Below are 11,420 nucleotides of genomic sequence, written 5' to 3'. Positions count from 1 at the left end.
ACGATCCATCGTCTACAGCCAAGCTCTGCGATACAACCGCATTTGCTCCAACCCCTCAGACAGAGACAAACACCTACAAGATCTCTGTCAAGCTTTCTTACAACTACAATACCCACCTGCAGAAGTAAAGAAACAGATTGATAGAGCCAGAAGAGTTCCCAGAAGTTACCTACTACAGGACAGGCCTAACAAAGAAAATAACAGAACGCCACTAGCGGTCACCTTCAGCCCCCAACTAAAACCCCTCCAACGCATTATTAAGGATCTACAACCTATCCTAAAGGATGACCCAACACTCTCACAAGTCTTGGGAGACAGGCCAGTCCTTGCCTACAGACAGCCCTGCAACCTGAAGCAAATACTCACCAACAACCACATACCACACAACAGAACCACTAACCCAGGAACTTATCCTTGCAACAAAGCCCGTTGCCAATTGTGCCCACATATCTATTCAGGGGACACCATCACAGGGCCTAATAACATCAGCCACACTATCAGAGGCTCGTTCACCTGCACATCCACCAATGTGATATATGCTATCATGTGCCAGCAATGCCCCTCTGCCATGTACATTGGTCAAACTGGACAGTCTCTACGTAAAAGTATAAATGGACACAAATCAGATGTCAAGAATTATAACATTCATAAACCAGTCGGAGAACACTTCAATCTCCCTGGTCACGCAATCACAGACATGAAGGTCGCTATCTTAAAACAAAAAAACTTCAAATCCAGACTCCAGCGAGAAACTGCTGAATTGGAATTCATTTGCAAATTGGATACTATTAATTTAGGCTTAAATAGAGACTGGGAGTGGCTAAGTCATTATGCAAGGTAGCCTGTTTCCTCTTGTTTTTTCCTACCCCCCCCCCCCCAGATGTTCTGGTTTAACTTGGATTTAAACCTGGAGAGTGGTCAGTTTAGATGAGCTATTACCAGCAGGAGAGTGAGTTTGTGTGTGTATGGGGGTGGGGGGGATGTGAGAAAACCTGGATTTATGCAGGAAATAGCCCGACTTGATTATGTAAAGAGTTGTCACTTTGGATGGGCTAGCAACAGCAGGAGAGTGAATTTGTGTGGGGGGGTGGAGGGTGAGAAAACCTGGATTTGTGCTGGAAATGGCCCACCTGTTGATCACTTTAGATAAGCTATTACCAGCAGGACAGTGGGGTGGGAGGAGGTATTGTTTCATATTCTCTGTGTATATATAAAGTCTGCTGCAGTTTCCACGGTATGCATCCGATGAAGTGAGCTGTAGCTCACGAAAGCTCATGCTCAAATAAATTGGTTAGTCTCTAAGGTGCCACAAGTACTCCTTTTCTTTTTGCGAATACAGACTAACACGGCTGTTCCTCTGAAACCAGTCACAGAGCTGAGATTCAAATGCAGATCTCCAGAGTTCAAGGTCAGCCCATTAATCACAAGACTGCTTCCCCAAAATTTAGTCTCTCACTGCCTCAGTTTCCCTCCTGCAAGTGGGGATAATACCCAGGAGTAAAATTAAGGAGAAGAAATGAGCAGCAATAGTCTTCCAGCCTCTGCTCACAAACCAAGCTCCCCCTGCTGAGATGCCACTTGGTGCGCAGCCTGGATTCCCCTTGGGGCCCTGGCTCACCCGTTAGTGGATGGGCTGCTTCTGCCCTCTGGCCTGCCAGCCCTGAGGGCCAGGGAAGGGGGATAGGTAATGGAATTACCAGCTCATCTATCAAACGGGTCTTAGGATTTTATCCTGCCACTCATCACCATCATACCCAAGTGCCTTTCACATAAAGTCGGTAGTAACAGCCATGTCCCTAGTCAGCTCCATGGAGTCTCTGGCACATCTCCCTTTATGGGGGTAGGACTCACCACTGCAGCACCTCCTGCTGGATGTCCCAGGAATCAACTCTGCTGGCTGGTGTGCCCTCTTCTGGCAGCATCTCACTGCCATCGCTTCTGCTCCAGGGACCTATGTCACTCCCAGGCCCCCAGTATCCTCTTCCTCACACAGCCCTCTGGCTGTGCCACACTCTGTGCTCCCACCTTCTGGGTAAGCAGGGTCTGAATGAATTCTCCCCTGACAGCTAGCTGGGAGGGGGAGAGACTCAGGAGTAAATTGTATCTACTCTGCTTAGATATCCAGCAGATAGAGTGGTGTTGCTCATAGTGATCAACTTTGGCTGGTGCTGGGTTAGAAATCACTTTAGTAGTGAATGCAGAGGTAGTGAAATGTTGTTATCAATGTTGTTGTCTTTACTGTATGAATAAAGGGGAGCAGAACTGTGCTTAACCTGTCCCAAATGAGGGGGTCACCCTCAGCTGGAAGGACCTCATTAAGCCAGGGGCTCGAATGCCAGAGCCCTGTGAAAGTAAGTGAGAAAGGGACAGGTGTTTAGGGTTGCCAACTGTCTAATCACACAAACCCAAACACCCTTGTCCTGCCCTGCCCATTCTCCAGAGGCTTTACCCCCCACTCACTCCAATCCCCCTCCCTTAGAATCATAGAATATCAGGGTTGGAAGGGACCCCAGAAGGTCATCTAGTCCAACCCCCTGCTTGAAGCAGGACCAATTCCCAGTTAAATCATCCCAGCCAGGGCTTTGTCAAGCCTGACCTTAAAAACCTCTAAGGAAGGAGATTCTACCACCTCCCTAGGTAACGCACTCCTTCATTGCTCACTCTCCCCCAACCTCATTCACTTTCACCAGGCTGGGGCAGGGGGTTGGGGTGTGGGATAGAGTGTGGACTCTGGGCTTGGGGGTGGGGCTGAGGGGTTCAGAGTGTGGGAGGAGGCCCTGGGCTGAGCCAGGGGCAGGGGGTTGGGGTGCAGGAGGGAGTTTGGGGTGCAGAAGGGGGGTCAGGACTGGGGCAGGGGGTTGGGATGTGTGAGGGGGTGCTGGCTCTGGGAGGGAGTTTGGGTGCAGGAGGGGGCTTAGGGCAGGGGATTGGGATGCAGGAGGAGGTTCAGGATGCAGGCTCTGGCCAGGTGGTGCTTACCTCAGGTGGCTCCCAGAAGCAGCAGCATGTCCGGCAGTGGCTCCTAGGCTCATGGGTGGCCAGACAGCTCTGCACACTGCCTCTGCCCGCAACTTAAGCACCACCCCCACAGCTCCCATTGGCCACGGTTCCTTGTTCCCAGCCAATGGGAGCTGCAGAGTTGGCACTGGGGGCGGGGGCAGCACCTAGAGATCCCCTGGCCGCACCTCCTCCTAGGAGCTGCTGCTGGACATGTCACAGCTTCCGGGAGCAGCGTGGAGCCAGGGCAGGGGGGGAGCCTGCCTTAGTCCCGCTGCACTGCCGGACTTTTAGTGGCCTAAAATCTCCCAGATTGGCTTCAGTGGCCGCCAGGAGATTAAGCCCAATTCTGGGAGATTCCCAGCCAAACCGGGAGGGTTGGCAACCCTAAAGGTGTCCCAGCCAGGAGGTGCGGACTCTCCCTAAGGGTCCCCAGTCTGGTTGAACCTGTTCCTCCCCTGTGTTCAAAGATAAAGCTAAATATGCTGCATTACGAGCCTTTGTTACTTTCAGAGCTCAAATGAGAGCTGACATCACTTGTGGTGGGAGAGCGTTTCTGCCCAGCCTGCTAAGAGCTGACAATCACAAACAGTCTGTCCTGCAGAGGTCACAGCAGAGAGGCAGATGGCAGCAGAAGGTAACTGACAGTCGGCCAGTGGGAGCAGCGAGCAGTCAGCTTGCAGGAGCAACGAGCAAGCAAAAGGAGCAGCTGGCAGGGCAGCCAGCAGAGAGGAACCACGGCTGGCTGGGCAGCCAGCCAGAGCAAGTGCTGGGATGGTGGAGCAAGCAAGGTGCCTTCTTCCCCAGGTGGGAGGGGAACTCACACAGATGCACCTCTGAACCCTGGGTCCTCACTGACCAAGGACAACCCCTGTGCATGGGGTATGATGAGGGGGCAGTGAGGGGCACAGAAAAGGAACTTTTGGTTGTAGAACTCAGGACCATGAGGCAGGAGGCTCTGCCCCATGCACTGTGGGGTGAGTGTCCTCCTCACGGTTTTATGATTAGGAATCCTGCTTGCAGCATTTCCCTTTTTACTGTTGAGTGACTTCCTTCCTTTCACTAAAAGTTTCTTATTTACACTCAGACTCTGTGCTTGCGAGAGGGGAAGTATTGCCTCTCAGAGGCACTCAGGGGTGGTGTATAATTTTCTCAGGTTACTAGGTGGGGGCTCAAGCTGGTTCTGTGTTGCATTGTTGAAAAGGAACCCCTGCATATGGAACCCGGCCCTGGTTGCGGTCGGCGCCACATGGCAGAAGGGTTACAGAATCAAACACAAAACTCACTAGTTTTTAAAGCTCAGATACTTAGAATGTTGAGGCTTTTAGCCATTTTGGGTTTTTTGGGTTGTTGTTTTATCTTTCTATCTGTTTTATCTCTTTAGTCTACCTTTTTGTTGTTAAGATTGGTGCCCTTTTTAGATGCCTATTTTTCTGATTGGTTAAAATTTAAGCCTAATCTACCTAGCAACAGTAAAGGCGGGAAGGGGTCATTTGACTCCCAGTTATTCTGCCTACTGACAGAGTCTATATAAGGGGGTTTCATGCTCTGTCAAGTACTGTCCGCCCAGAAGGCAGCCCGTATTCAGTTCAACCTGCGTTCGCTCTCGGTCGTGCAAAGGAGGAAGAAGAACATCAACAGAACACCTGTTCTTACCTGGTTGTCCATCATCGAGGAGGGTCTCCTGTTCAATCTCAAGTTCCTAATTCCAGTTGCTGTCCTCAGGGTCCTGACCTGAGATACCTGAGAAGCAAGATGAATGAGAGTATCGTGAGCCATCTACATCTGAGCTCCTGTTACTCCTAGAGACTGAGTAACATTGACATTTTATTTGTTTTGTGCCCATATTGGCTAGGGGTTGGGTCTGGGCTCCAAGCCCACTGTACTTGGAAAACCACTGAGCTATTTTCTGCTTAATCTGTTTCATGCTCTTTTATTCTGTTTTAATGTTTTATTCCCCATTCCCCTATATTATGTTACTTACCCTTTAATAAAACACTCCTGCCTGTTTTCACCTTTTAAAATGACAAAGTTTCACTTGACCTGCGACTAATCGGTAATAGACCCTACAGGGGAATCAATCCTTTCTGGGAGGTGGAGTCCTTAAATCAATTCCACTAGTCTCTTCTGGTAACAAGAAGATGTCTGGCAGCCAGTGCTGAAACACTTGCATTGTTGGGATGGAGGACGGATGGCCATAGGTTTGGAGAAGCTATTTGCAAACTGGCTGATCAGAAGGACATCCAGTGGCTTAGCCGTGGCAGAAAACTTTATCCCACAATAGTCCAGATAGAGCAAAAAATACATACAGACATTTGAGGAGGGGAGGTTCAGGTTTAACTCTAATTGTGGAATTCGGCGGCTTGGGTATGTCATATATTATGGTGATGGGGCTGGTTGTGGGAGGTATAGCCTTAGCAGAACCTGGTAGCATTTGGGGTGGCTGTGAACTCTCCTCAAGGCATTTAAGCCAATGTGGCACCCACACAGACAGGTTAGATAAAAACATAAAATACTCTTACTAGAAGCGGCAAAGAGTCCTGTGGCACCTTATAGACTAACAGACGTATTGGAGCATAAGCTTTTGTGGGTGAATACCCACTTCGTCAGATGCATCCAACGAAGTGGGTATTCACCCACGAAAGCTTATGCTCCAATATGTCTGTTAGTCTATAAGGTGCCACAGGACTCTTTGCCGCTTTTAACATGGCTACCCCTCTGATCATAGAATATCAGGGTTGGAAGGGACCTCAGGAGGCCATCTAGTCCAACCCCCTCCTCAAACCAGGACCAATCCCCAATTTTTGCCCCAGATCCCAAATGGCCCCCTCAAGGATTAAACTCACAACCCTGGGTTTAGCAGGCCAATGCTTAAACCACTGAGCTATCCCTCCCCCCATACTGATACTTGACATCTTACTAGAAGGTTGCAACATAACAATACTTATTCCTTAGAATTCAGAACCTTAACACACAAGAACCCAAAACCAGAGAGAGACAAAGCAGGCTGCTCCCTAGAGCAGTGAGGCACAACTCAGCCTACAGTAAGATGGGGTATCTGTCTGCTGACTAACTCTGCTTGCCTGCTTCCCTACAGAGCCAGCTGTCTGCAAGCAGGACCAGGAAAACTCCTGAGAATGTAAAGTGATTGATCACAATTATAACACAGTTTTCAATATACCACACCCAATAATGGCACCTCAGCGATTCCAAAGTCTGTAGCAGCTTTAGGAACCAAAGCTGACCCTCTCTGCATGCATGGGGAAGGAGTGGCTTTCCCTACAGGCCCCACAGGAGCATCAAAGTCACAGAGCCAAAAGCAAGTGCAAGAAGGGACCATCCCCATGGACTGGTAGGGAAGATAGGGAGTCCCACCTACAGCTGGTCAGGAATTTTTTGACAAATGTTTTTTCTTCAGAAAATGCCAATTCATCAAAGCCAAAACTGTTTGCAGGAAAAGGTTTGGTGTTGCTGAACTCACTGTTCTGGAAAAAAGTTTCGAGGTTGTTGAAGTGTCCCGGTTTGATGTATTTAGAATGAAAAAAGTTCCACTTTCTGGCTTGAAGTTATATTGTTCTGAAATTTAATTTCTAGTAAAAAATGTCAAAATCAAAACAAAAGATTTGATTGACCGGATCCATTTTTTAAATTTTATTTTCGGTTTGCAAAAATTTCAGCTGGGATAGAAAGAGTTTTTGAAATCTCACATTCTCACAGGACAGGAAAAGTGTTCCCCGCTCAGCTCCAGTCTCAACCATTGCAGGGTAGGAGCGCCAGGAGTCTGACTCAAAAATGGGTACTGCATCCAGCTCCCAAACATGTGGGTGTTAGTCCTCAGGAATCCCTCTCTCCCACTGTCTGAACAACCAGTGTCCCCCAGTGAGTCACTCACCCCTCACCTGCATAGGCAGGCAAGTAAAAAAGTGCCCGATCCCACTGCCAGAGTTATCTGGCTATGCACTGATCAAGCCAGGTGTGTGCAGTGGCCACCATTACCACCCTACACAGTACTGGCAAAGTCTGGGACTAATTGGGAGTCATTGGATCCGAAAGCTTGTTCCAGCTCAGCAGCCCCACTGAACTAGAGAGCTGTGCAGATTGGCCCCTCAGTGGCATGACACAGCACTGAATGCTTAAATGAAGGATTGGCAGTCACCCCTCCACAACCCTTTCTGAAGACACAAGATGACAGCTCCGGGGGACAGGGACAGTAGCCACACTTGGGGCTCCCTGCCTTAGGTCATTTAAGATTTCGGGTAGAAGAAAATAAAAAAGCCTCTCATGGAAAAACCAAATCAGCCAGGAAAAAGATACGAGTAATAAAGTCCTCTCTCACATCTCCTGGGGAAACAGGACCCAGCTTCTCCTTGGCACAAGAGTAATGGGCAGCCTTTAAATCATTTAGTCACAGAAAAATTCAATGAGAAATGGTTCCCGGCTTCTAGAGCAGGCGATGCTAGGAACAGAACTCTGACTGAGAGGATGGCCAGGTAGAACTTATGCCCAAACACAGCTAGTCCAGCCCAATACAAACAGACAAATGTACCCCTAAAACCTCTCCTGTCCTTCCTTCCCACCCCTACTCACAGCACACCCAACATGAGCCAAGTACCTTGTGACGGGTTCAGTCACAGAGATTCCCTTGGGACTATCACCTGATGTGCTGAAATTACCTCTGAGCCCATTTCCCTGCCAACTTGGGACTCCAGAACCCTGCCTTGTTGAGCCAGACACGCTAGCCTGCTGCTGCCATGCCCCCAAAGCTGCAGACTTTAACTAAAAACACTTCAGCAGGTTACCTGTCTCCAGCACCCAGACACGCAGCAACCAATGGGATCCAAACCCCAAATAAATCTGTTTTACTCTGGATAAAGCTTATACAGGGTAAATTTGTAAATTGTTCACCCTCTATATCACTGATAGAGAGATATGCACAGCTGTTTGTTCTCCCAGGTATTAATCGCTTTCTCTGGGTTTATTAATAAACAAAAGTGATTTTATTAAGTATAAAAAGTAGGATTTAAGTGGTTTCAAGTAATAAAAGCCAGAACAAAGTAAGTCACAAAGCAACATGAAACAGAACATGCAAGTCTAAGCCTCATACATTAAGAGACTGATTACAGGTACTATCTCATGCTCAAAGATGTTCCAATAAGCTTCTTTTACAGACTAGACTCCTTCCTAGTCTGGGCCCAATCCTTTTCCCTGGTACAGTCCTTGTTAGTTCCAGCAGGCATTTTAGGTGGTAAGCAGGGGATTTCTCATGACTGACAGCCTCTTTTCTCCTGCTCCATCCCATTTTATAGCTCTGGCACAAGGCAGGAATCTTTTGTCTGAGCTTGTTCCCACCTCCACCTCATGAATGGAAAAGTACAAGGATTAAGATGGATTCCAGAATCATGTGACATGGTCACATGTCACTGTAAGACCCCCTAGTCTCCATTCTTCCTGGGTTGGTCCACAGGTACACAAGAAGGCTTGCAGGTAAATAAACCATTTACAACCAATTGTCCTAGTCTAAACCTGTCCTAAACCATTTACAACCAATTGTCAAGAATCTAACCCACCATTAATGGCCCACACTTTGCATAATTACAATAGGACCTCAGAGTTACACTTCATATTTCTAGCTTCAGATACAAGAATGATACATGTATACAAATAGGAGGAATATATTTAGTAGTTTATAACCTTTATTATGATACCTTACAAGAGATCTTTTGCATAAAGCATATTCCAGTTACATTATATTCACACTCATAAGCATATTTCCATAAAACATATGGAGTGCAACATCGCATGCCTCCTAAAAGCACTCCCCAAGCAAGCCTGTCAACCACAGCTTCTCTTCCAGAACCAGGCACTTCATTTGCAATGGCATTAGGGGGGCAGTTGCCCACCTCCTCAACCTTTGTTTTCCCCCTCTCAAGTTTTCATAGGTCTACATGCTCCACTTTTTGGCCCTCCCCTGACTTTGCGGGATATAATGTAATATAACCGCATAGTAGTGACACAACTTTGCCTCCTCCAAATTTTTCTGAAATGATACTCCTGACCCAAACCATACTGAAATCCTGGGAAATTTTATACAGTCCAGTTAACCCAGAATTCCCTTCTTCAGTGTGATGTGAGCATTTCTGGCCAATCAAACACTATGGCTGGGAAGTCTGTTGCTCTGGAGTTTGGATATGAACAGGTGTCCCTTGAGTGGCAGTTTCCTCACTCAATCAGAATTCTGATTGGTTGAGGAACTGTCACTCAAAGGGTAACCGCTGTGACTCCCCACTTTCTGAGATGAGGATGTCCAACAGTTATGATCTGATTGGATGACAGTTTTGTACCTGAGTGCCATGGGCCTGAGCGGGATTCTGGGAAGGCTGCTACAGGAGTTCTATAGGGCAGTGGCTGAAGCTGAGCAGAGGTCTGCATGTAAAGCAGAATTCAGCCTTGGGAGCTGTAAACTGTCCCCATGGAAAACTGAGTTCGGGCTTCTGCCACACGACTCTCTCCAGGTTTGGCCAAGTTTCCAGGAGGCCTCTCACCATAAAGACCATGGGTGGAAGCTGATGCTAGATTCATGACTCAAAACTGGAGCTAGCTGTGGAAGGGTGGTCTCATCGAGGGGATTAGCCTCTAGTCACCGACCTTTGTTCAGGTCCCTCTTCCACCCCAAACTGGTCTATGTCACTGAGTCTTTCTGTGCATCACTTTCCTATCTGTGGGGATGAATGCTTTACAGCTTGTGAGATGCTCTGATAGTATGAGGTAATGGAGCCATACAAGTGTCACAGGTAGAGATAAACTCAGGCTGGAAGTAAGGTGCAAATATGTAACAGCCCGGGCGAGTAACCATTGACCAATCTACCAGCCAAGGGCCAGGGATTCTCCATCTCGCGGAATCCGTATAGCAAGACTGGAAAAGCCATTCTCCAGCTCAGCCACAAGTTACAGGCTGGTGGCAGGAGTCACTGGCCTGTGCTCTGCAGGAGGTCAAACTAGATGATCCCAATGGTCCCTTCTGGCCTTCAAATCTGTTCAATCTGAGCATTTAGCCATTTGGATAAAATCTCCACATTTCTGCACTGTCCCCCTGAGCGGTATTTGTAAATGGAACAAAGATAGCTTCCCCCCTGAGGCGGGGATTTGGGGCCCTGCTTACAAAGAGTTATGGCACACACGACTGTCCCCTGCAGTCCATGGGCAAGCTGGGGTTAGTACACACACCCTTTGCTTTGCCAGTCAGGGCCCCTTCTGCCCAGGCTAGATGGTATGTGACTGGTGTCTCCCTTCTCCCCGCCCCCTCCCATTTGTCCTGGAAAACCTGCCAGCGGTGGGAGTGTCACATGAGAGGTATGATGCTATTAAAGTGCCAATAGGCCAGCCCCGACCTCTCCACACTGAGAGAGGCCGCCACGATCGCCAGATGGTGATCCGAGAACAGGGCCAGACGGCTGCTGGAGGAGTGGGCCTGTGAAAGGTGACAGCGTGATAAATAAATGTGGTCCAACCAGGAGTGGCACGACCGATGAGCCTCCATGTAAGATTTTTTTTTTAATGTTTACGCTGTTTATTTTACAACAAAATGTTCCATAGCAGAGCATCTCCGGTTAGAAATTCTTGGAAACAATCCCATCATTTTCTGCCAGACGCAGAATAGAATCATCAGATTCACCCACCCTACGAATTGCTCCACAAATGGCATACGTTTGAACTGGCCATTGGCTCTGCCTGTGACCTGGTCAACCTCAGAAATATTCATTTGAATGGAAGCCTGGCCCTTCGCACCAATTATTCGATTGCTAGCAGAGCATTTACGAGGCACGTACAGGTCCACAAATTCCCCAGCGTCATTCTGCATCTTATTTTTCTATATCTTGCCACACAGGGATGTGCAAGAGGCGATACCTCACCGCCAGCCCATGTAAGACGCTGGGCAGGTACAGATCCCTCAGGGCTGCCCTGTTGTGCTCTGCCCACTACGTAGCACTCTGGCCATGCGTGACACTCAGCGGACAGCTGGCTCTCCTAATCTGCCCTCATTCCAGAGCCCTTCGTGCTCCAGGGGGAGGCACAGAGCTGGGGGAACTGGCTCAACCCTCTGGCAGAGGCTCCCTGCTGTGATGTTACCTGGTTTATGACCCTTCTGCTCCAGCATAGCCAAAGCAAAGGAGCCATAGGACAGCTACCAATCTGGCTCCCAATCCTGAACTGATGATAGGTGCCTTTCTGGTCTCACAAATACAAACCTGTCACTTGATTTTCACAGAACCTCACTAATCTGTAAAAAGAAAAGGAGTACTTGTGGCACCTTAGAGACTAAAAAATTTATTTGAGCATAAGCTTTCGTGAGCTACAGCTCACTTCATCGGATGCATACTGTGGAAAGTGTAGAAGATCTTTTTATATACACACAAAGCATGAAA

The 11,420-nt window shown here is 48.2% G+C and overlaps 1 pseudogene; it reads right to left on the bottom strand.

The window, feature by feature from the left end:
- Window positions 1–10,597: 10,597 nt before the first annotated feature.
- Window positions 10,598–10,890, bottom strand: LOC125624869 (small ribosomal subunit protein eS21 pseudogene; annotated as a pseudogene).
- Between the last annotated feature and the right edge of the window lie 530 nt (window positions 10,891–11,420).

This window comes from Caretta caretta, chromosome 19, assembly GCF_965140235.1.
Source record: "Caretta caretta isolate rCarCar2 chromosome 19, rCarCar1.hap1, whole genome shotgun sequence".
In the NCBI taxonomy this organism is placed as follows: Eukaryota; Metazoa; Chordata; order Testudines; family Cheloniidae; genus Caretta; species Caretta caretta.
This window is presented reverse-complemented; position numbering and strand designations above follow the sequence as displayed.